Raw genomic sequence first — 26,742 nt, forward strand, 5'->3', positions numbered from 1 at the left:
CCACAGTTGAGAGGAACAGGATCAATTTGTAGGTAATCAAAATGGACATTTGTTCATATTGTGCAAGTTGATGATATGCATTGCAAATACAAACAGGCAGGTAGTGAGAAAACAAATAAGAAATGAAGAAAGAGTCAAGCTTTCAGCAGTGGCTCAATTGATATCACTCTCACGTCTGTATTCAGCTGATTGTAATTTCAAGTTCCACTCTAGGGGTTTCAGCACATAATGTGATAGGCTGGCACTTCAGCACTGAAGGAGTGTTATTCAATAAAAATCAGAAGGATTCTCTCAGTCCTCAAGCCATGAGGTTCCTTGACCACCTCAAAGAAATGATCTGGTCAGTTATTTCATGACTGTGGATCTTGTGATGTGTAAATCCATGGCTGTGTTTCCCACTGCGGCTGTATCTTGAAAATATTTCATTGGCTGTAAAACGCTTTGGAATTTCTTTCTGTCTCTACTCCTACCAGATTCTTGTTCACAAGGCAGTGAAGTGCTGATTGTCAACAAGGTGGACACGTGGAAGAATAATAAAGTTTAAAGTTTATTTATTAGTCACAGTAGGCTTATATTAATACTGCAATGAAGTTATTTTGAAATCCCCTAGTCGCCACACTTTGGCATCTGATCAGGTACACTGAGGGAGAATTTAGCATGGTTAGTGAATGTAACCAGCATGCTTTTGGACTGTGGGTGGAAACCAGAGCACCTGGAGGAAGCCCATGCAGACACAGGGAGACTCCATGTGGACAATCAGCCAAGCCAGGAATCAAACCCAATTCCCTGTAACTGTGAGGCAGCAGTGCTAACTACTGTGCCACCATGTCATCCTGACCAACAGAGTAAGAGTCAAGTGTATAACCCTAAAATCATGGAATATCATGGAAGTGGGGATTGGTTGATGGCAATATTTATATTTAAGGAGTTCAACAGCTCTGAGGCCTTGGGGAAAATACAATTGGATAAATGTTGGCAGTAATTCTTCCAATCCACTGTGCAGCTAAAGCAGTGCGGTGGGCTGAGAGACTCAAGCACAGGCCCTGTAGCAGACCTCCTGCTGGGCGCCACGGGTCCCGCATGTCTCCAGTTGCAGGAATTCTGGCGCCATCAGCTCTGCACCAGACATTGGAGCGGAGCTGAATAAATTATTTAAATGAAGTTTTGCATTTCATTAGTGGGCCTGGGACTGAAGGCCTGCTAGCCTCTGTCTCACCAGCCCCCCCACCTCCCTCCTCGCCAGAAGTGGTTCACTCCAGCGGAGTTTATAACAGCTCCCCACTTGCGGGGAGCTGGCGGCCTGGCCCCACTGGAGTGAAGGGGGGCCTTGGAGGTCCCACCAGGAGATTCGGGGGGGGGGGGGGGTGGTGGGGGGTTGCCTCCTGGGCATTGTGAACTTGGCTGTGCAAGCCTGGCCCCCTGGCTCTGCCCAAGGGGCAAAATAGCAATGCCCAGAGGGCCATACCAAAAGGTTGGGGCCAGAGGGAGAGGGCAGGGCCTATAGAGGGTGGAGCCTTTGGAGCGGAGATTGGTGGGGGTGATTACCCAGTTTTACTCCTGGAGAAGCAGTACAACTCGGCGGTAACAGAAGGAGGGAGGCCCAGTAATCAGGATTGGCTATCAATGTGGGAGTTGGGGGGAGGGGTTGGTGCGGGATGGGCCTGCCAGGTGGGTCAGGGCTGCTGATGAGAGGGGGAGGATGGTGGAATTGGGATTTCAGGATTGCTGGAGGGTGGGAGGGTGGGTGGGGAGGTTGAAGGTGGCCTCGACACATCGATCGGTGGGGACGGTGGGGGCTCTGATAGGCAGCGATCCAGAGTTGCTGTGCTAGCCAGTGATCAAGCTGATCAGTGATTGAGAAGCCGGCAGTGCAGGCCCTTGCGTGTGTGCCGATCTAGTCGCCGACAGATTGGCGCATGCGCAATGGCCCACTCAGCTCTATGCTGCTGGCCTCTCCAATGGGAAAAGGCCTCACCCCCTGAATTTTAATTGGATTTATGCTAGTGCTCTCTGTAATGCACAGAATGTGAGAGATTCATTTTGATAATCCCGCTGGAAAAAACAGCGGGATTTAGTCCAGTTTTTATGGAAATTCGGCACTTAGATGTTTTTGGGGAGAATTCCACCAGTGCAATGTTTGATTGTGTCTGTGTGTTGATTACTCAGTGTTCTGTGCTTTCTTGTGATATGTTTAAAGAAACTGAAACAAAACAGTAAGATTTACTAAATGCCTACTCATCGTACCCATTGCCAGAAGATGAAACACACATCTCTACTGGACAGATAGCTGTATAGCTGTGAGACTCCGCAACCCATCTACACACTGTAATCCACAGCTTTGAAGGCAACAGTGACTTAAATCAGAACTTATCATTGCAACAGCCAGCTATGGATGGCATCTGTTTGTGTTGCAGTGGAAGCTGAGACAGCAGCCACCGGATGCTGAATCACAGCTGGATGCCAAATTCTTTGCTTGAACTTGGCCACCACATCCATGCTGGAAGGTACAGCTTCCAAGCTTTGCACAAAACACAGGGTCAAGTTGGTGTCAGACTCTGTCACAACCCTTGAGAGTGAATTTCGGTTTTTTGGCAGGTCTGCAGATGCACTAAGCAATTCATTGTGCATACCCAGCCAACTTTTCTTGTACATCAGCCCACCAACGTCCTCATCCGATTCCTCGTCAGCAGAACTCGTGTGTAACCTTGTCATCTGGTGAGTTGGCATCCAAGCTATACTTGTGCCCCCCATCTGAGGCCATTCATGTCTGATGTCCCACTACATGTAGACCCCACTTCTAAACTACTCTCTAAAAGATGTGTTGTAACAGTTTTTAAACAGAGATGTGTTCATTTAATGATGTTAGGTGGGGTTTGGTGGCAGGCGGGAGTGGAGAATCCACTGGAAGTCAAAATGTTGGAAACCTGCTTGTATATAATCACAGGGCAATTTTCCCAATGGCATGTCAGCCTTCCTGGCTGGTAGCATGAATGCCATTTGCATTCTTTTGTATCTCATGAATGCTCATTAAAACAGCTGATGCTGGTGTCCAGTCATGCTTTCCACATCAGACCAGCGTGAAATTACTTTGCTCTAAAATGCCATTGATAAAGGCTGACGTGCAGAACATGGTCTGCAGTTTGCAAGAAATTGCAAGGTGAGCAAAACAAAGTCTTTCTCACATAGTGCTGCCCTGCTCCTGATGCAGTGTGCGTCACTCTGCTGGGACAGACCAGTTCCAGTCTCCATCTCCAAGCCGGCCTGCTCTTCATGGATAATACCGTGCTCTGCACCCATGGACCCTCCTGTATCACTGAGTTGCATTGGTGCAGCTGAGTTTGGGGAGTACAGGGGTCTCTTTGCCCCTGGTGCCACACACCAGTGTCTATCTGGGCAGCACTGCAGGGCGCATGCAGCCACAATAAAGGGTAGAAGTTTGATTGGGGATAGAATGCAAGATGAGGTTGTGAAGGTGGGGGGGGAGTTGTATTTGGCCTGATGAAGGCAAAGGGGGGCAATGTGGAAGTAGTGTTGTGCAAGTGGAGTGGGGGAAGGCCCAGGGCTCGCAGAGGGGCAAAGAAGTGGATGAGAAGATGAGAAATGGAAATCAGAGGGAAGACTCGGGGAGGGAATCTGGACCCCAACAAAACTGCGTGAAAAGCTCACAACCAAGGGTGTTTCATTGTTTATTGGGAGGGGATGAACAAATACTCCAAATGCAAGCAGGGCATAGGCACCTCACACATGATAGGTTGGGAGGTTGGGGGAAGGGAGAAGAATGGTTGAATCGAAGAACGGATTTCTTTTTGAGATTGCTAGCCTTTTCCCTCTTCCCGCTTTTGGAGCGCTAGTGGCTTTTGCTACTAAATAAAGCTGTTGGACTTTAACCTGATGTTATGAGACTTCTTACTGTGTTTACCCCAGTCCAATGCCGGCATCTTCACATCTTGACAGCTAGAAGATATACACCTTTAAGAGATGTAAGTTGGCTGTGGTCTAGCTTGAACTGATGCTAATTTCTCACTATTTTGTGTCCCTTGCTTGAGCAGGTAGCCACTCAGCAGTGCACTGAGCACTGGCCGCAAGCTACAAGGATTCAGATGATCAGACAACTGTCCTTCATAAATTTTCAGGCCATTGTAATGAAATAGTACATTTGCATGTGAATATAATGCTTCTAATATTTACCCTTTTGTGAGTAGGGGTGCAGGTACATAATTTTATTTTGCAATAACAAACTTGTCCAATTTTTTTTGTCTACAGACTGTAATTTGTATTTAATTAAATGAAGAACTTGTATCATATCAAAAGCTAACTCTGTCACAATGTTGCACGTCCTTCAGTATTTCAATCACTGGATGCCTGAAATGAAAATGCCTCTGAGCAGTTTCTTTAGCAGTGCAGCTTTAAGGAGAGTCTGCACAGGCGTAACAGGCATTTGCAGAGCTGACTTCAGCAGCCTGCAGGATTCTGCTTGCTCAGTATTTCATTCATAAGCAGACTGGACACACACACTGCACATCTTGTAACTGAGCAAGACCTAAAGAAACTTCTTTTCAGTTTGCTTTTTTATTTTAAGTCCTTTCTGGCCAGCCTACCGATAGTGGCCTTACTGAATAATAATTGAAACTCATTTGTTGTGAGAAGCTTGCCTAGCTTTATTCTTCTGGATAGAGGGATGTTGATGATTTCATGACAGGAAAGTGAAGCAGTCACACCGGTAAGTAATAATTCATTTTCACTTTATGGTATTTCTATTTTTTCCATTGGCTACTTCTAACCTTTCCAGCATGATTGTAGAAGTGTCATTATTGCATTTCAATTGATCCAATGAACATGCACAGCACAACTCTTATCTGTTTAGTAAGTCCTTAGGCTTGGAATCAATAAGTATTTGAAAACAGGGACATTTTGTTGATTCTGTCCTCAGCTTTTTCCTGAGAATTTTGGCACCATTTTAAAGAGCAGGAACCAGCTTGCAAAACAATGTTTTGAACTTCATCCCTCATCCGTAGGCAAGGTGCTTATGATTCAGAGTAATGTCTGGCATATATTTTACAAGTTTAATTCACGTTTATTATTATAATTTCAGACATTCCATGTGCAGACTGGGAAGCAGAAAGCCTTAAGCACACCCTTTAAAATGCTCTTACCTGAAATTTGTCAAATTAAGCCCTAGAATAAGTTCAAAATGTCATGCAGGAGAATTGAGTGTGTGGCACATGAAGGAAGTAAAATATATAGAGTGATCATGCTTTATCACAATAAATAAGAGAACTTTTGACAGTGATTTTGATGGAATTTTTATTGACAGCAGCCTATGCAGCTCATAGGTTGGCTCCCAGCAAACCAAAGAATACCCTGCCGTCTCTGTGAGAATGGGGGACATTTGTTACCAGAATCCCGATAGTGAGGATCTTTCCAGATGAATAAATAGCTAGGGAAAAGGACAAGCTCTCTGGTAGAGGGCTAGTCTACCTGAAAATGGAATAGGTTATTGCCGTCCCATGACCAATACCACTCTCAGATGACATCAGACTCAAGCTAAAAATCAATGTTAAACCCCATGATCTCGTAACATCTGACAGAGGTTGGTGAACCTTCCTTGCTTCTGCAACTCAGACGATATTGTCTCCAGTCTGAATGGAAGATTACGTTAGGGTGGAACAGTGGTTAGCACTCCTGCCTTACAGCACCAGGGACCCGTGTTCAATTACTGGCTTGGGTCACTGTCTGTGCCACATCTACACATTCTCCCCATGTCTGAGTGGGTTTTTCCCGTGTGCTCCGGTTCCTTCCCGAAGTCTAAAAGACATGCTGGTTAAGCTGCATTGGCCATGCTAAATGCTCCCTTAGTGTGGCCGAACAGGTGTCAGAATTTGGCAACTAGGGGATTTTCACAGTAACTTCGTTGCAGTCTTTATGTAAGCTTATTTGTGACACTAATAAATAAACTTAAACTTGAAACATAAGAAGGTAGAATGAAGCCTTGAGAAAGAAGATGGTTTACTTGGCCATTTGAGGTGGCAATTGCAATAAGTGAGAAAGTTGTTGAAGTCCTTCTGGAAATACATTGGTCGAATGGATTGTGTTATTAGTGGGCTCTGTCAGCCTGAGCAGTTAATGGAGAATTAGATGCAACAGTGAGGAGAACTACAACACTTCACTTTAATCTTCCTCTTTATGAAAGAGCAGATTTTTGAGAAATGCCAAAATTCTAGAAGCTAGACACATATTAACAAATTAGGAAATGTTAGTTTAGCTTCACCTTCGAGTCTTTCAGTCTGCTACTGAGATGACATTAATACTAAAGAGTGAAGCATGTTGCTCAAATGTCAATAACCAATGAGGCACAATTAGTGTTAAATAACTCTGGGGACGAGTATTGCAGAACCCTTGAATTTTACAGTTCACACAAAACAATCAACAGTACAGGAAGGCAAATGGTGCTATCACCCTAGCTTGGATCATTTCCTTCCAGAGACTGAAATCACCAAAAATCAAATCCATTCTTTGTCCAGAAACGTGCTTTTCCTGAGTCACTTACCTGAGATGCACTGTCACCATCATCTGCAGCAGAAAGATATTGCTAATTTAAATTTGTAAGTGAATATACCTCACTGATCTCCATGAGAAAACAAACATTTCAGCTTGTTCACTGAATCGTCGGATTGTGTAGGAATCAGGTGAAATGTAGCAAGCTGGAATCTAAATCAAGTTCTCAGCAGAAAATTTAGTACCTCATGGAGACATCTGAACCCTGAAAAATATCAGCTGCCTTTGAGTCACAGTGAGTCCTTTTTCCGAGACATTGTTACTGGTGAGAATAAAGAAAAATGGGACCTTCTAAAATCTGCGCTTTCAGTGCATTGTCATTTTGAATCAGAATAAGCCAAGCCTTTCAGAGAATGCAGTGACTGCAGAATATAGAAACATTACTCTCATGGTTTTATAATGATATAAAGGCACCAGTCACTCACAAAGGATTATATAAGCATGACATGGGTTAATTTATTGAAACTGGGCACATGAGAACATATGCAACTGGATAGAAAAGCTGAAGACGTCAGCAGCGGAGTTGTGTGCCGTGAGCTGTGCTTACAATCCACAGTAAAACAGAGACTGGCCCACATGAAACGCTTTCCCTATAGCGATGGCATGTTGGCACAGTGGTTAGCACTGCCTCCTCAGAGCATTCAGGACCTGGTTTCGATTTCAGCCTTGGGTGACTGTGTATGTGGAGTTTGTATGTACTCCTCGTATCTGCATGGGTTTCCTTTGGGTGGTCTGCTTTCCCCCCGCAGCCTATAGATGCGCATGTTAGGTGGATTAGCTATGGTAAATGCACAGGGTTATGGGAATAGGCTGGACGTGGGTAAGATGCCCTTTCAGAGCGTCAGTGAGCCGAATGGCTTCCTTCTGCACTGTTAGGATTCTATGGGATACTGCTATCCACTTATGGAAAATTACATATTCCCTGTTTTTAAGATACACCTCCTCCCGTTCAAAGAAGGAGAACTATTTACATTACATGTTCATGTCCAAAGATGCGTAGGTTCGGTTGATTGGCCATGGTAAACTGCCCCATAGTGTCAGGGAGTTAGCAGTGTTAAGGAGAAAAGGCCTGAGTGAGATTGTGGTTGGTGCATATTTGATAGATCAAATGGCCTCCTTCTACACTGTAGGAGTTCTATGTTTAGTTGCCATTACATAATTGTATAAGATAGGTGAATCAATGAGTCTCTAAGGCATGGAGGTAATTTCCTGCTGCACCCATTTTCCAAAAGTATCTTGCTCCCAGTGATATGTGGAATTGTTAATTGTGGATGTTTATCCCTGTCATATTTTGAATCTTGTCTTAGATGCAATATGACTTTACGATGGGTGATTAATTAATCTGATTTTTTCCTCAGTTACACCTCACCATTGCTTCTTTGTGTGTAATAACTTCATAGGACCTCAATTCTGAACAAACCCTTGTCACCTTGGCTGGTTGCCACATACATTCTGTGGGATCCTGCATGTGAACTTGTTGTCCTGATTCTTTATACTTTGCAATTCTGCATCTGCATTTTTATCATCCATATTTGTTACCTTCTCTTGTAGTTTCAAAAGTTGGTCCCTCATTTAGGGAGAGGGGAGAGTGGATTAGAGTAAGTAAATAGGTGTGCATGAGTTTGCTGAATATGAGCTCTGCCAGTGATGTAATAATTGCACATAAAATGTAATTCTCAGGTATAACATTGCAATGTTCTTGCTTGATCTGTCTATGTTTGAAAATGAGAGATTTAACATGCTAATTATTCATTCAGCTAGGTACTGGATCTAGGGTAATGAAGAAAAAAAGTTGTGCATGTGATATTCCACTCCTCACACACATCCCGACATGGCTTATCAATAAACTGCAGACTGTCATCTATAATGATCTCTTAAGGCACACCAAATAAACTGAAGGTAGCACTTAAGAGTGCATGTGAGAAGCGCTTAGACTGCGCATGAAAATTATGCTTGACGTATTGTGTAATTGTCAAATGATGGGGTACTTGATAAAGTAGTTGATGGTGATGGTGAAGTCAGTGAATGTGAAAGAGTTTGGATGCAGATTTGAACCAATGATGTGTAGAAGTTTCATGTGGGATTAGTGGTGCTATGTGCTGACTTGGCATAAGCTCTTGACATGCCTCTCTCTTCTTGATGCCAACTTCAATGTCATTGTTCATACCAAGCCAATGGACTGTCTTTCTTGCAAGTATTCAAATTTGATCTATGCCCATGTGTGAGTGATGAAGTTATTAGAGAGTATCAGACTGCAAAGATTTATTACAATGACCTGCTTTCCTTTAATATTGACTCCTCAAGAGGCACCTGGCTTGTCCTGGTAAGGCCAAAATGATCTTGAGTGTCCATGGAAATGCTGAATTGAATCAAGTTACCCTTCAATGATGGTCTCCCACATTTTTGTAATCTTTTACTATTTCTTCTTGTAGCTCCTGACATTCACATTGTGCAAAATATGCCAGATCAATTTGGTGAACATAGACTCATAGAGATTTACAGCATGGAAACAAGCCCGTCAGCCCAACTTGTCCATGCCGAGCAGTTTTTACTGCTAAGCTAGCCCCAATTGCCTGCATTTGGTTCACATCCCTCTATACCAATCTTATCCATGTAATTGTCTAAATGCTTTTTAAAAGACAAAATTGTAAGCATCTCAACTACTGCCCCTGGCAGCTCGTTCCGGACACTCACCACCCTCAGAGTGAAAAAATTGCCCCTCGGACCCTTTTGTTCCTCTCCCTTTTCACCTTAAACCTATGCCCTCTTGTTTTAGACTCTCCTATCTTTGGGAAAAAATATTGACTATCTAGCTGATCTATGCCCCTCATTATTTTATTGACCTCTATAAGATCATCCCTAAGCCTCCTACGCTCCAGGGAAAAAAAGTCTCAGTCTATCCAGCCTTTCCTTACAACTCAAACCATCAAGTCTCGGTAGCATCCTGGTAAACCTTTTCTATACTCTTTCTAGTTTAATAATATTCTTCTGTAATAGGATGATCAGAACTGTACACAGTTCAATGTCAATTAAGTTGACTTGTGATCCAAGAATATATCTTTCATTTTCTCTGGGTTAGTCAGTGTGCTTAGTGTATATGATGTGACCCTAAAGTTATCTGGCGTGTACCTATACTCAGTTGTAACCTTGAATCCTTATCAAAAGACTTTGCAGTCTTGGTGATGCGCTGATAAATGGCTTTCACCAAATCATCTTGAATGGTTTGAGGTTAGCCTTAACCATAAATTTTTTGTCAAAAAGATAGGTATGAAGATGCATGATTCCAAACAGTGAAGCCAATGTTTCCCATTCAAATTTGGGATAGGTGGATTGGATTATGGATAGAGAGTTTGAAGAAAATGCAATGGTTTGTCTCTTTGTAAATGCATGCTATCAGATCTTTCTATGAGATAACAATCTCCAGAGTAAGTGCCTCCTGAGAGTCATAAAATTGCAGTGTTGATGTTTTTAGTAATGACTGTTTTAATCCTTTGAAAAAGTGGTGGCCTTCATGCCATAAGAAAGGCACACCTTTTCTTAATAATTTCCTTAGCAAGGATAATATTTGAGAGAAATTGGGAATGTATGGAGACAAGAAATTAAAGAAACCCAGACATCTTTCCCAGATCATTCCTATTTTGGGGATTTGACATAGCCTTCATACCCTCTATTTTACTAGGATCGGGACATATGCCAGTACTGAAATAAATAGAACTAAAGAAATTGATCTGCTGCATCTTGGTGTCACATTTCAGACATTGAACACCAATCCTTTATTGCGTACCACTTGCACCATTATGTTTTTGATTTGCAGAAAAGCAATGTCATTGGTGATACAGTTGCATTCAGACACAGTGCAGGTAATGCTGTCCATGTGAATTGGAAGAGATCCTGTCCAAATGTGAGTCATTGAAAAGCACGTTGTCCGAACAGGCTATGAAATGTGGTAAACTCTTGGGACTTTTCCACGATGTGAACCAATCAGTAACCATGCTTGGCATCAAGCTTCAAGAAGAATTTTGCACCTGCAAATCTTGGATTTAACTTTTGTACTGTGGGTATTTTGTAAGGACAACATTTTAAAGCTGTGTTTAAATATTGTGGATCGATGATCTGTCCTTCCTTAAGACAAATGTAATTGAGCTGCACCACACCCTGGTCACTTGCCCTTTCTGTCTGAGCTAACCCCGTGCTGGTCCCCTCAACAGGTAGTTCCATTCACTGCACTGCCAGGCTATGTGCTATGATCTCACCATGAGGGATCCATCTGCTTACCAGCTCTTTATATGAGCACTATCCCACACTCTGTCTTCAAAGTTTTGCTGTACAGTTATCATGCTGCAGTTTCAGCACTCTGTAATGCTGTGAACTTTGTTATGCTCTGACCAGAACATCAAGGATTGTCTCATGAAATAGGACTATTCACCACATTATACCTGAGGTTAATCTAACTGCCAGGCTGTTTGACCACCATGTCTGCACCATATTGTGTTGTTATTATGATATAAAGGCACCAGTTACTCTAGGGAATTGTGTAAACACATAGTGGGCTCATTTATTTAAACTAGGCATTTATTTAAACATATATACCTGGATAGACAACTTGAAGACATCAGCAGAGAGGTGTGTGCAGTGTGCTCTGCCCACTGGCCAAAGTGAAACTGAGATTGGATTACGTGACTCAGATGGTATGCTGCTAACCCTTAAAAGGCATGTTACAATTATCCAGTTCTTTTCAAATCGACCACAACAAATTATGTTTCCCTCAAAAACATTCACTCCCTTAGACCACAGGTAGCAAGGATCATGCTGCACCACAAATACTTGTGACTCATTTGTTCCTTCAGCCCAGTGTTAACACTGGTGGAAACCCTAATTTATAATCATCCACCCAGGATCTTGATGGAGGAAGTAGTGTCGGCTTTCAATCTCCTGACCACTTGTGTGGGAGAAATATTTGCAGATTGTGGTAGAATTTTCACTTCTTTTGCTGAATTTTCACTAGAAGGTCATTCAGCCCTTCAAGCCTACTCCGTCATTCATTATAATCATGACTGATCATTAAATTCAATATCCTGATTTTCACCCCCCTGCCCACCTTCCCCCACATCCCTTGATCCCTTTAGCCCTAAGAGCTACATCTAATTTCTTCCTGAATTCAGACAACGCTTTGGCCTCAATTATTTTCTGCAGTAGTGAATTCCACACACTCACCTCTGTCTGGGTGAAGAGATTTCTCCTCACCTCAGTTCTTAAAGGTTTACCCCTTATCTTCAAACTATGACCCCCTAGTTCTGCACTCCCCTACTACCAGAAACATGCTTTCTGAAGCTACCCTGTCTAATCCTGTTAGAATTTTATAAGTTTCTATGAGACCCCCTCTCACTCTTCTAAACTCCAATGAATATAATCCTAGCCGACTTAATCTCTCCTGATATGAGAGAACTGCCATTCCAGGAATCAGTCGGTAAACCTTTGCTGTACTCCCTCTGTAGCAAAGACATCGTGCCTCAGATAATTTCTCCTTTTACTTTCCTACCTTCACAGCATCCTCCTTCAACTCGGAGCTACAGCAGAAATTTTGGGTTATGGACATCTTCATTAGTTAGATGTATGCCTGGCAAGTGGGAATACTGATATTCTGAGCATGGCTGACAGTAGTGGCTGACCAAGAACTAGAGCTGAGAGGAGAGAAAGTATTGAATAACAATAGGCATACTAACAGAGCCAATAAGTGAAACAGCAGATAGAGAAATAACATTTATACAAAGAGAAGTGGATAAGGATTAAAAGTCATGGATGAAACTGAATATTCAGTGGCAAGCTATTACCTAGTCATTGCGTAATTGCTTGCAAAACAGGAACAGGTCATTTGGCCCAGCTACTCTGTGCCAGTGTTTATGCTTTGCACCAGTATTATCTTATTTTACTTCCCACTCTTTCAATGTAAGCTTTTATTCCTGTCTTCCTCATGTAATTATCCAGTTTTCCTTAAATTCAACACAAAATCTGCAGGTGAACAGGGAAACAGTGGCAGATAAGAAGGATTGTGAAACATTATAATGTGAATCCTGGCATAATCACTCATAACCTCTATTCCATCATATACATCCTACCCACTCCTATGGCCCTTGATACCCTCTGTGCCAAATCAGTGCCAACTCATGTCAACCCATGCCTGCACCCCCTACCCTTTGTGCTAACACCCGCTATGTCAACTCACCTAGTATCCACAATAAGCAGACCTCAGGACCTGTGCAGACATGAGACAAAGTAATGGGCGAGATTTATGGCCTTGCTCATCCTGAAACTGCACCCAAGGTCAACGGATCTTTCCATTGCTTGCCCCTTACCTGCCCCCATGGTGAACATGTCCAAGATGTGAAGATACTGTTGGACTGGGGTAAACACAGTAAGAAGTCTCACAACACCAGGTTAAAGTCCAACAGGTTTATTTGGTAGTACAAGCCGCTGGCTTTCGGAGCACTGCCCCTTCATCAGGTGAGTGGGATTTCAGTTCACAAACAGGGCATGTAAAGACATAAACTCAATTTACAAAATAATGGTCAGAATGCAAGTCTTTACAGGTAATCAAATCTTAAAGGTTCAGACAATGTGAATGGAGAAAGGGTTAAGCACAGGGTAAAGAGATGTGTATTGTCTCCACCCACGACACCACAGCAACCTCTTCAAGATGTGCTGGATCGTCAATTATGGATGCCATCATCTCACGTGAGAACACCATCCAACAGGTACATGGTATGTGCACTTGCAATTCAGCCGATTTTGTCTACCTGATACACTGCAGGAAAGGATGTCCTGAGACATGGTACATTGGAGAGACCATGCAGACGCTATGACAATGGATGAATGAACACCACTTGACAAACACCAGGCAAGAGTGTTCTCTTCCTGTTGGGGAAAACTTCAGCAGTCACGTGCATTCAGCTTCTGAGTCACTGAGCATAGCCAACTTCCGTACACTTGAGGATGGTCTGAACCGAGGTCTTGGATTCATGTCACATTATCTGTAATCCCACGACTTGCCTGGGCTTGCAAAATCTCACTAACTGTCCTGGCTGGAGGCAATACACATCTCTTTAACCTGCGCTTAACCCTCTCTCCACTCACATTGTCTGTACCTTTTAAGACTTGATTACCTGTAAAGACTCGCATTGCAACCATTATTTTGTAAATTTGAGTTTGTGTCTTCATATGCCCTGTTTGTGAACTAAAATTCCACTCAACTGATGAAGGGGCAGTGCTCCGAAAGCTAGTGGCTTGTGCTACCAAATAAACCTGTTGGAATTTAACGTGGTGTTGCGAGACTTCTTATTGAACATGTCCAAAGCAGACTTCACTATATTGAAAAAAAACTCATCATGAAAACACATTTACTACATTTCCGTTCCTTCAACTATGTAAAAACTTACAGCGACAAACATTTCATTCAAATGTTTAATCCATTGTAACAGGCATTGGAAGTCCCACATCAATGAGTCTATAACCATTTGTAGGTGTCAATCAGATTGAGAAATTACATACCCTACTGTAATAATGGATGACTGAAATCAGTCATGCAGCACTAATCCTGTAAAGGAAGCTCTTCAAGCTTGTTATACCTCTCTGTCATGTGCCAAAGTGAATCATCAAAAATTAAATGAGGAAATCATTCTTAAAAGTAGAAGAAAATGAAGTGTATTTTAAATTATTAAATGGAATAAGCAATAGGTTATTACATTCTATCTGAAGTTATTCTGTACTGGATCACAAAATCCACGTATATTATGAAGCCAGACCAGCGCCCAACAATTTTTCTATTTGGCATTAATGTGGGGATGTTTCACTTCAGGTGTGACTCTACTGACAAACAATGGAGTTTTTATTGAAACAAACTTTATTTAACAACATAGTTTAACTATAACAAATAAATTAGCTTAACCATTAACAATTGAACAATATTTAAAAATGACAAGAAACAATTCTTAATTACTAACTTTTCACTATCGGATCCAATCAAGCAATAGTTCTCTTGTAGACTTAAACCCTTCTTTAAAGTTAGTTAGCATATCACAGGAATATTTGCTTTAGCTTGAGTTAGCAGGTGTGGAGTGTTCAGAAAACTTCTGGAGACAGAGTTTCCTTTGTCTAACAGCTCCAAGCAGCAACTGCTCCTTTTTCAAAAAATGAAAATAAATCTTATTCTTTCCTGTCAGCTTAGCTCCTCCCAGTAACCACATGACTCTGTCCCTGTCAAACTAATCAAAACTCACATGTTAACTTTAATTAAAAAATGGCCAATTGAGCCTTCTGTTAAATAAACACTTACATGGCTAAGATGAGTAAATATCCTAGTTTCTTGGTATCCGTCGCATTCCTGCCAGACAAATTGGCTACTTGTAACAAAACAATGCCTCTTAAAGCAGTCTGCAGAAACATAAAATACATTCATAACACAGTATCTTGACAAAGTGAAATGACAGACGCCTTAAGCCATATTGGTTTAGGAAGGAGCTTAGAAAGAAAAGCATACAAGTACAAGCTTGTCAATGCTGCTCTGCAGCCTAGTAGTTAAGATCTACCCCAATATATTGTAACTGCATTGCTTCACAAGATGGTTACATGAGGGAGAATTCGGGCCAATTCTATTGCCGTACAGCTGATCATCTTTTGCTGATGCTACTAGGAAATGTGATGGTGATGCAACCAAAAAGCATTTAACTTTACGTTTTTAGAGAATGAACCATTAAAAATTGCCAGCATTAAAATGTAGAGAGGGGCAGAAAACCTAGCATGTAAAGTTGCCATGCAGAATCTGCATTGGCAGCCAAGCTTTTTGTGAAGACAAAGTCAGTATCTATCTTTTATTATGAAGCTGCGCTTTTCATTGAATAATAGTTACATAAATACCACCCACTCCAGTGCTGAAGATGCAGCAAAAGTTTCAATAGAGTACTTGACAACTCAATAGGATTTTAATTAAAAAAAAGATTTTCCCAGCTTTTGGATGACCTGACATTAGATCGGAAGCATTGACACATATTTTGTGCTATCACATAACTTATCTACAGGAGCACATCACATATCTACAGGAGCGCAGGACTGAGATTGGATCAAAGTGCAATGCTGGAGGCTCAGTTCTGCTCAGCAGTGATTCCGGCACTTGGGATCTGAATATGTTATAGTTTTGGCTGGAAGGAATTAAAAGGCCCTGCAGCTTCATTCACAGGAGGGTTAGCTACAAACATTACTGAATGATGCCACTGATACTTTATTATATTGCAAGTCGATGTGCAGGACATGTTATGCATCCCCTTCACTCTGATTCTAACCATGTTTCCATGGGGCTGTGTAAGAATCCTGGACTCTATCTCCCCAACTTTGTCCATAATAAACTCCCACAAAGAGAAGCATGACAATGACCAGATATTTGTTCATTTGTAAAATGAAAATTGACAATTTCTATAATTGGTGGCCAATTCACAATGACCATTTAACATATCGACGACAAGTTCAAAATCTACCTCCCACAATTTGGCATGACTCACAAGAAGGAACAATGTCTCACAAACTGTCTGAATGGCTTGATTAATGCTCTCCCGCTGTAAGAATTTTCTAGCTTCATTACTTGTTAAATTGGATTGAAATATAAAGTAGCTAGGTAGAATTTGGTAAGTGTATACATATTTGGAGGTCTTTTGGCACATTTGGTAATGTCCCTGCCTCTGAGTCAGAAGCTATGGGTCCCACTCTAAGCATGTGGTGAGCCTTAATAACACTGCCAATCAGGCTGAGCATCAATTTTTAAATTCTTCCAACACATGGCAAGCAGAAAGAATGGGAGAAATTTCTAGTGAGTCATGTGATGGAAAAACATGGGCGCCTGTACTCTCGCTATCTACAGCTCTAGAATACAACATCCATGTAAAAAGTTGCCATAGAAAGTCGGACTTCCAGAGTGAATTGTAAGACAATACCACCATATATCCATTTGTGTCATGGAAAAATTCAAATATTAAAGGTAGACTTTATTTTTATAAAAAGGTTAATTGCCCTTAGATTGTAGAAATAAACAAACCCGAACGTCAATCTGAATCCTGGGCAGGAATATAATAATTTATAGCAGTGCCTCAACAAATTGCTTTCACTCTTCCTAACCAACTGAATTGCTGTTGGATTGTACATCCAGTTGTGAACAACTTGGTCCTTGTTTTAATAGGGACAACAGCAACGCTGGAAAGGTCAAGAGCTAGTGCATGTGTGCTTTTTAATTGTGATTAACTTAAGAACAGCTGAAGACTATTGTTTCCGTGGAGACTCCACCTAGGGAAGAATAATGGCTGATTTGATTGACCCACAACCTAGTCAGCTAGGGACAAAGAATCGAAAACATGATCTGGAAGAGTTCAAGGAAGATATGAAGAGAGAGACAGATAAACAGGGGTCTTTTTCCTAAGGTACAGCCAGTCAGATCCATTAGAAATGGCCAACTGGAAAATTGTACATTATGCATGCCAAGGAGCCAGTGAACTGTATTTATTATTTTCTTTGTTACAAAGAATCAGATTTACTACAAGTGTTTCTCTGATCACTTAACAATTGCAAATTGAACTAGTTGTTGAATTGTGTTTCACCTTGTCTTCTTAAAGTCTGCCTTTCAATAGATTGGATGCATATACAAAATTGGAGTCTTCACTCCACTGAACATACACACAGCCTAAAACTCTATAATTCCATCCATTAACCTTTCTGCCTCTTTTAACTTCCTTTCCTCCTTGAAGACAATCCTTAAAACCTACTTCTTTGACCACTTTTGATCATCTGCCTTAATATTGTTTTATTGCGACTTGGGTGTAAAACTTTGCTCTATAGTGATTCTGTGAGATGTTCAGAGATGTTTTATTTACCTACACTTTTAAAGGTAATATAAACTGCTGTTAGTGGCACAATTTTTAAAAAATTGTCATCTGAATGGTGGTTACATCTTGAGTCCCTGACATTACGTATAACATATTGGTGTATGAATGTTTAATGTGTAAGACCCCTTTGCGTTTTTTAATAGAAATGTTAACCAATTTCAAATACGTAGGTTAATTCATCTGCTAAAATTTTAGAGTGGGTGTTAAGCATTCATATGCTCACAGCCCATGGTGTAATATCAGGGTAATATAGGATGTTCACATCGTTCATCATTTACGAAAATTATAGTCGGTGTCAAGATCCAACCATTCTCACTCAAGAATCCATAATACAAGTTCATTGGTATTACAAATTTCAGATCTTCTGTAAACATTCTCTCATGTACATTCTTTGGCATCTTCTGTAAGCAAGTCTCATGTTCCTTACATGCAGAAGTTTATCTTTACTGCCTAATTTCTGGTTACACAATAGTGTGATCCTATGCTAATATACTCAAGTTCACTGGCGATACGAAGCTAGGTGGAAAAATAAACTGTATGAAGGACATAAAACGGCTGTAAAGAGATGTGTACTGGTTATGTGATTGGGCAAGAAGATGACAGATCAGGGATAATGTGTAGAACTATGAAATTATCAACATTGGTAGGAAGAATGGAAAACCGAGGCAAGTAAATGTGTGTGTTCAGAAGGATTTTGGGTATGCTTGCACACACATCAGAAAGTTAACACGCAAACAAATTAGGAAGGTAAATTATATGTAAACCTTTATTTCAGAGAGTTTGAAGTATAAGACTAAGGAAATTTTGCTGCAAATACAGAGGTTTTTGATGAGACCAGCCCTTGGAGTACTGTGTACAGATTTAAATTACTTATCTAAGGAAGGATATACTTGCCTTAAAGAGGATATAAGAAGATTCACTAGATTTATACAAAAGCAAAATATTCCAGATGCTGGAAGTTTGTAATAGAAACGAAATGGCGGAAACACTCAGCAGGTCAGGCAGCATGTCAGAGAGAAAAACAGAAGCCTCAATTTTAACGCAGGCAGGGGCAAAAATGGTGCTGAAGGCCCAAATCCAGAAGTCCTGTCCTCGAGCCTGGTCCCCACCATTTTCACAGAGTGGAGGGGAACAGGGCTGGGTTGAACTTTGGATATCCATCATTCATGGAGACAGCCATGTATATTAAAATGCAGCTACATGCAATCTAAAATAACTTTCACAATGAGGAAGTACAATGAATTATGAACATTAGATCTGGTAGAACATTAGATCTGGTAAGTTACTGGCAAGGCAGGCTCATTCGCTGCTCACTCCACTAGTGAGACATCATGGGACCCGCTCCTCGGAATTTCTTTTTGCTATGTGCCTGAGAATATGGCAGACGAAGCCTCGTGGGAAACAGTGACATCGACACTGTTTCCCAACCACTACTGCACTCTGCAAAAAAGAGACAATTTCACCCAAAATATTTGTTTAGTTTCTCTGCCATTTCCCTGTTATAAATTCTCCTGTCTCGACCTCTGGTGGGCCTACATTTATCTTTAGTTTTTTTGTCACACACTTACAGAAGCTTTAAAATCCATTTTTTCTGTTTCTTACTAGTTTATTTTTATATCTCATTGAGACGTATAAGTTGATGAATGGGATGGATAGGATAGAGGTGGAGAGACTCTTCCCGCTCAGAAAGGACAGTAGGACTAGGGGGCACAGCCTCAAGATAAAGGGGGGGCGGTTTAGAACGGAGTTGAGGAGGAACTTCTTCACTCAAAGGGTGGTGAATCTCTGCAATTCTCTGCCCGTTGAAGTGGTGGAGGCTGCCTCGCTAAATATTTTTAAGACGCGGGTTGATGGGTTTTTGATAAGAGAGGGGATTAAGGGTTATGGGAAGAGGGCGGGAATGTGGAACTGAGCCACGACAGATCAGCCATGATCTTATTGAATGGCGGGGCAGGCTCGAGGGGCCAGATGGCCTACTCCTGCTCCTATTTCTTATGTTCTTATGTTCTTACTATGTTCTTATTCTTACCTTTTTATCAGTTCCTTGCTCTTTGTTTGCCGAATTTTAAAATACTCCCAATCATCATGCTTGTCATTTATAAAGCTTCTTCCTTTGATCTAATACAACCTTTAGCTTCTTGTTGTAGCCAGGATTGGATTATTTTAGCTATTGGGTTTTCCCACCTCATTTCTTTTCTATTCATTCATGGGACATGGGCTTCTCTGGCTGCCCAGTATTTATTGCCCATCCCTAGTTGCCCGAGGGCAGTTGGGAGTCAACCACATTGTTGTGGCTGTGGAGTCACATGTAGGCCAGACCAGGTAAGGATGGCAGATTTCCTCCACTAAAGGGCATCAGGTGATCTTTTCCGGCAATTGACAATAGTTTCAAGATCGTCAACAGGTTCTCGATTCCAGATATTTTTTACTGAATTCAAATTCCACCATGATGGGATTTGAACCCAGGTCCCCAGTACATTAGCTGAGTTTCTGGGTTAATAGTCTACTGATAATACCACTAGGCTGTCGCCTCCCCATGCTCTAAGGAAATGTGTGACTCACCTCAAATAAATGGGAATTTGGTATAAAACATTTAACATTTTGGTATAAAACATGGTATACTTTCTTATATAGTTTTTCAACCTACCACAACCAGTTGTCCTCTCATATCTTTGTCATTTCTTCTGCTTGCTTTCAAGACCATGCTTTCAGTTGGAATTTCATCATTTCAAACTTAATGGATGGAATTTTATGAGTTTTTTCTAAGTGTCCAGCTAGCATGCAAACAGGAGAGTTTCTGGTATGCTTTTCGGGTGGGTTTTTGCGCACAATCATATGCACTCAGTCTTTGAAAATATGGGCTGGACCGTTTCTAGCTGCTAGAGGCAGTGGGTGGGGCCTAATTCACCTGACAGCCAGCAGCTCAGATTGGAACCACAAACCGCACATGCACAGAAAAGGCAAGAGTTCCTGACAGAACTGCACCCTCCCCACCCCAAGGCCAGATGTAGCCTCTTGCTCCCCCCCACCCTAGACATTGGAGAACCCCCCACCAGCATTACTGGCCACCTCATCATCCCCTCTGACCCCGATAGCTGACTGACATGACCTCTTCCTCTCCCCTGCCCCCGAACATCACAGAGGCACACATTCCCCTCCTCCGTCCTCCCCTCCTTGCGCTCACAGAATCATAGAATCCTACGGTGCAGAAGGAGAGCATTCGACCCATCGACCACAATCCCACCCAAGACCTATGCATTTACCCTAGCTAGTTCCCCTGACATTAAGAGGTAATTTAGCATGGCCAATCCACCTAACCCGTACACCTTTGTACTGTGGGAGGAAACCCACATAAACATGACATGCAAACTCCACACAGACAGTGACCCAAACCAGGAATTGAACCCAGGTCCCTGGTGCTGTGAGGAAGCAGTGCCATCATGCTGTCTTGGCTTCCCCTTCATGGTGTCAAGGAAACCGCATTAAACTTTCTGTAATGCACTAAGAGGCATATGACTCGCTCAAACTGCCTGCAACTGATCTGCCTTAATAAGATACAGACACACAGGCAGTGCAGGAAGAAATGGCCTCCAGGAAGACAGCTCCCCATTTTTTGGATGCAGAGCTGGCCAGGTTACTGGAGGCAGTGAAGGCAAGCTGGGACATCCTCTCCCCCCACCCCCAGCTGGACTCTGTCCCAGAGGAAGGGATGGAAACATAGGCTGGGAAGTGATAGCAGCATGCATTAGTGCCAGGGCACTGGTCAGGATAACCGGGAAACACTGCCACAAAAAAATTGAATGACCTAATCGGGGCAGCAAGGGTGAGTGTTTCTCCCCCCGAAATGATCCCCAGAATCCCCTAATGCAACACCCCACATGTTTTCAGCCCTTCAGCCCCAAGCACCTCCCTTCTCCCACCCAAAAATATCACAACCCTTGCCCTCTGAGGGCCACTCCTTGACTTGCCATTGGATTTGATATGGCTCCTTCATCCTTACAGGAGAAGAATACCCATAATTGCTGGGAGAGGGTGAAGACGAGGGGTGGTGTGCCTGAGACCCAGGTTCTCATCTCCTTTGAGGAGCAGGCACTGGAACTTGCAGGAGAGGAGGGCATGCAGACTATTAGTGACAGCAGGGTTGGGCACCTGCCAATCCTCCACTTGTTGGAGCAATCTCAAATAAGTTGCAAGCACCCAGATTCCTCTCCTTCCCTTGTACTAAACCTTGTGTCCTGTGTTGCAGGAATAGACCCCAATATACCCAGGCCATCTGGCAGTGTGGCTTCCCAAGCTGCTCCCACCCATCCTATCCCAGCCCGGAAGCCCCTCTGAGGAAGCAGATGAAGGGACCTCTGAGGCCAGCACCAGTTTTGTGTCAGCTTCCCAATCATAACTCACCATCCCAGAAACTCTCATGTTGGCGGGTCAAGTTAGTGGTGAGGCATCTGGGTCACTCTCTGGTGAGCACGACACACTTGCTGATGTACATCAGTGCTGATCACTTCTCCCTCAGCTGCTGCAGATGAGCGACAGAGCCACAGAATGTAGGAGGGACTGACAGAAACACTGGAGCTCACTGCAGAAGCACCGCCATTCCACGGAGTGACCCAGGGGCCTACACAAATCCTGAGGGAAGAGGTTGGGCTTGAGCCCCTGCCTGGGGCCTTTCACCCAGGAGATTGCAGCCATGGATACATCTTCTGACTCCCCCCTTCCTCACACCAGGGCTTTGAGGGCCAATGGGATGAAGAGGGTGTCATGGATACGTCCCTGACACCTGGGAGTTGCCCAGCGTCCTTAAGGTCCAGACCCTCCAGAGGATGATCGCCAAGGGCATCACAGGCCATGGGGCATTGTAGGCAGCTGGTCACCGCCACCTCCAATGTATATCCTGGGTAAGGTTAAGAAGTTATAGTGGCACTAATCATGCCGATTGCATCATGCCGGTTTTTCCCACCACAAAAACTGATGCGATGCGTTCTTATAATTCTGCCCATTATGAAATTCCAACATGTTATGATCACTCTTCCCTCAAGGCTTCATCACAACAAGAATATTAATTATCCCATTGCACAATTTTTATAGATCTAAGACCAACTATAAGGGAGGCCTGACCATTTGGGCTTGGGCCCTTAGCGCAGGGCATCAGGTGGGCAATGCTTTTGCAGTGCAAATGGGTCCCAGTAAAGTAGTTGCCCAGAGAAGAAGAAATATTAAGGCATGGCTGGAATAATTGCTGCCATTAAATATTGTACGGAGCATCTTTAACTAGGCCAAGGCCAGGGACTGTATGGATCAAATTGTCAAACCTAATCATAAAACTTTCCAATTCTTTGAACATCAAGGACACCAGGCGTCATTGTGTTTCTTGTTATTTGCTACTTAATTTCACCATAGATTCATCCAATTCTTGTTTGATTTTTGATTTCATATTGTTGTTTTTCAAACAGGAAATAAAATCCTTGCATGTAAACCACATCCACTGTAGAACACTTCCAACCTGTTAATGATTATGTTGTAAAATTAGACAGCGCTGGGCTATTATCAGTTCACACTATTGATACAATTTGCTGCTTAACAAAAACTGGCATCAATAAGAATTGATCATAACATTCACTTCTAATTATAGACACATATACCTATCCATCTAAACTTTGTTTTATTAATATTCATTATTGGGATATTGACATCACTAATAAGGCTGGGCTATTTGCCCTTGAGAATGTATTTATGAATCTGTTTCTTGGATGACTGCAGTCCATGTGATGAAGCTATTCATTCAGGGCTCTTTGGTATACAGTTCCAGGAAATTTGAACTGGTGATAGGGAAGGAACATCAACATATGTCCAAGTCAGGATGGTGTGTGTGACTGGAGGGAAATGTGAAGGCGATGGTGCCTGCATGCTCCTATTGCCCTGCAGAAGCCATGCAGGGGAGAAGTGTGTTTGCACAGAAAGCTGACAGAATGGTTGCATTGACTGCACAAGACTTGAAAACACGTAATTGAAAAGACTTCAATGGCGCAGGAAGGAGGAAAGTAGTTGCTTTGTGTCAGTATCCTCAGCATCATGATCCATGGGATTTGCAACAAAAATGTTCAGAAATATTCAAAGTTGAGCAGACAACTAGCACACAGCATATACCTGATGGGAGGAATTTTGCAGGTCTATGGAGGAAAAGCAGGGGAGTGCGACTAATTAGATAGCTCTTTAAAAACGCCTACACAGGCATGATGGGCTCATTCTTTTACACTGTAGGTGCTTTGTTAAGATTCCAAGTGCTCCTAAATATGAAGACATTTTACCTGACCTAGAATTACAATGTGCTTAGACACCGTGCACATCCTCAATGCCAATCATTACATTTGAAATATTTTGACAGCTCGGTGGCAATCTCTGAACATTTAAATTAATAGTGGCTCAGTTTAAAGAAAATAAAGAAAGGAAAACAAGTGTTTCACACCCCAGTGACATCACTGCACTTTATTGCAAAGTATTTTTGAAACATAGTCACAGTGCATAGCAAAATTGCTGTGAAAATAATGAGATAATGAGCAGATAATCCACTTTCCTTTCAAAGTGGTGTTTGTTGAGGAAATAATACTGACTAGAACAAAGGAGAGAACTGCTCCGCTCTTATTCAAGCTCGCCTGAGAGAAATGTAAGGACTTAAATGTCTCACCTGAAAGATGCCACCTGCCCCACAACCTTCTGACTAAAATGTACCCAAGGGTGAAAGAGATGCCTCGATTGGTTTGGCATTGCACATTGTGCACTTGCTCTGAGTCACATCTGGGGAGTCTCACATCAGAACTCTGAATGTACATCATTGCTTTAGTGATTGCATCCTTGGTTAGATAAGAGCTTCTAAATATTTTTTTCCAAAGATGAAACCATTAATTGGATGCTGTCAATTTTCAAAGCCTTTTTTTTAATACAATTTATTTCTCTACCTACTCAGTTCAATCCATGAGTTTAGGGCATACCCAGTTTCTAGAGCACTTCCAATTTTCAAAAGACCTTTGCTCTAGTAAAAAACATTAATGACTATGACTCATTCTTATATATTGACGTTAACATAATGAAGTTGAATTGCAAATGTCATTGCATAAGCAACACTTATGATTTAAAACTATTACATGTTATAACCAGCATGGTAGCTTTGCCCCAAACACTATAGAGGAGAGTTTTGAGACAAGGGTGCATGTGAAATTTGTAATGAGGATCCATTATCATAAGGTTAATGTGTGATCAATACTATTCAAGCTGTTTATCTGCAGCATACCCCTTGCGAAACTAGGAAGCAAGAAATTGGGCATGATAACATCACTGAGAGGCAGCTTGCATTGCTTAAAGGACAATGCACAATGGTTATAGGCAGGAAGAAATTGAGGGGAATCTTACCAAAAGTGGTAGTGTGTTGTTCCTGGTGAAAAAATTGGCATGTTTCTCCCCAGATTTTATACCATTCTACCTAAATAATCAAGGGGGCATGTTTCATGCTGTCATGCAAGAGGGCAGGGCCTCAATGCACTGATAAAACCTGGTTGGACTGAGATTGGTTATTTTTAATGGGCGCTGCAATCATAACCTTGTCCCCTAACCCACCTGGGAGGCCTTGATTGGAGTCGGCATTTCTCTTCCCCCAGTCAGGGCCGGGCTCCATTCGTAGCTTGGGGTCATGTCATCAACTATGGAAGAAATGGTCTGCTCCATGAACATGGCGATGGGGTCTTTCATAGCAGAGTCTCTGTTGACACACCTGACATGGAAGGCAGGATTTTACTGCCTCACTCGTTCCGAAACTGTAAAATCCCACCCCTTGCCATGGCCCACCTCTCACCAGCTCCGATTGCCATGGTGGGCAGGCGGTGAAATTCCGGATAGAATCCCAGAGCTGCCTTAACTCTGGAATTCAGTGCTGACAGGTGCTTCCAGGTCACCATACCAATCTGCACAGAGCTGTGAAGTATCTGAGGTGCAGTTCCGGGAAAGTGGCCTTGGTTCTACAGGAAAGGCACCTGCAACATTCTTTCAGGATGACAGCATTCCCATACCCCCAATAGACACTCCAGCTTTGTCCTTGTAAATGTCACAGCTGGATCAGAGTGCTGTGGCCCATATTGAGATATTGCAATCTGTACTTGGGCCCTCCAGGCCCAGGCCTTTTTGAGTGTGTCCAACCATTTAGAATCATAGAATTCCTACAGTGCAGGAGGAGGCCATTTGGCCCATCAAGCCTGTATTGACAACAATCCTGCCCAGACCCCAGTAACCCACCAATCCCTCTGACACTAAGGGCCAATTTCACATGGCCAGTCAACCTAACCGGCAAATCTTTGGACTGTGGGAGGAAACTGGAGGACCCAGAGGAAACACTGCAGACATGAGGAGGACATGCAAACTCCACACAGACAGTCACCCTAGGCTGGAATTGAACCCGGGTCACTGGCAGCAGTGCTAACTGCTGTGCCACCCTGCCACTCATATTTAAAGTATGTTCAATGGAAACTCAGCAGCCTTCTACATCCCAGGTTGTAGCCACTGAGGATCCACTTTGTAGGGAAACTAAGATACTTAGGCTCTAGAATTTTGCATGGGTTTATTCTTAATTTTACAAGTTGGTTACTGTTTATTTATGAAGTGAGTTCTTGCAGTAGTCCTTTTCCTGGTTTTGCTGTCCGTGTTAATATTTGAAGTCAAAGGTGGGGGAACACTGTGAGACTGGATTGCAGGAAGGTGCTGGTTATAAGGTGGGTGGAGTTTGTGATGTATTAGGAAGCGGAGGGATGGTTCCAGTATAAGTGGCCATTTGTCAGCTTTGGAAACCAGGGGGACTAATAGGCAATGCTGCTCCTTCACATGCTCCTTGTTCTGCTACTTTCTGCATTTCTTCAGGCACAGGTAGTGGCCCTTCTCCTTGGCTTACTAAGTGATGCAGCATGCTATGTACCGAAACACATCTGGAGTGTACTGCCGTGTTCCTCCAGTTTGATCCAAACAGCAGCATCATGGTTTAAGCTAGTTAGTAGTGTGCCCAATAATGTTCTGGGTGGTAGATCAGGTCTGTGCCTGGCTTCCTGATGATAGGCTTTATAGGAGATATCCCTTGTCACCATATCTGTGACCTGATGGTCTGGTCGAAACAAGAGATTGTGATAGGGGACCAGCAAGGTATGAAGGAATAATAAGCTCTCGGGAAGCTAGATGCAAAACTGCCTTTGCAGTACCTGTGGTCACAAATGAGCTTCACAATGAGGGAACA

At 42.6% G+C, this 26,742-nt stretch overlaps 1 protein-coding gene across 2 annotated transcripts in view; it reads left to right on the forward strand.

The window, feature by feature from the left end:
- The first annotated feature begins 4,502 nt into the window (after window positions 1–4,502).
- Window positions 4,503–26,742, forward strand: part of LOC145353327 (galactosylgalactosylxylosylprotein 3-beta-glucuronosyltransferase 1-like) — a 114,612-nt gene continuing 92,372 nt past the window's right edge. For both annotated transcript variants that reach the window (XR_013888683.1, XM_080203979.1), the window contains exon 1: window positions 4,503–4,720. The gene's annotated coding sequence lies outside the window, so the exon portion shown is untranslated. The remainder of the gene's footprint in view (window positions 4,721–26,742) is intronic.

Source organism: Carcharhinus amblyrhynchos, chromosome 15, assembly GCF_965287045.1.
Source record: "Carcharhinus amblyrhynchos chromosome 15, sCarAmb.v2.hapA, whole genome shotgun sequence".
Classification (NCBI taxonomy): Eukaryota; Metazoa; Chordata; class Chondrichthyes; order Carcharhiniformes; family Carcharhinidae; genus Carcharhinus; species Carcharhinus amblyrhynchos.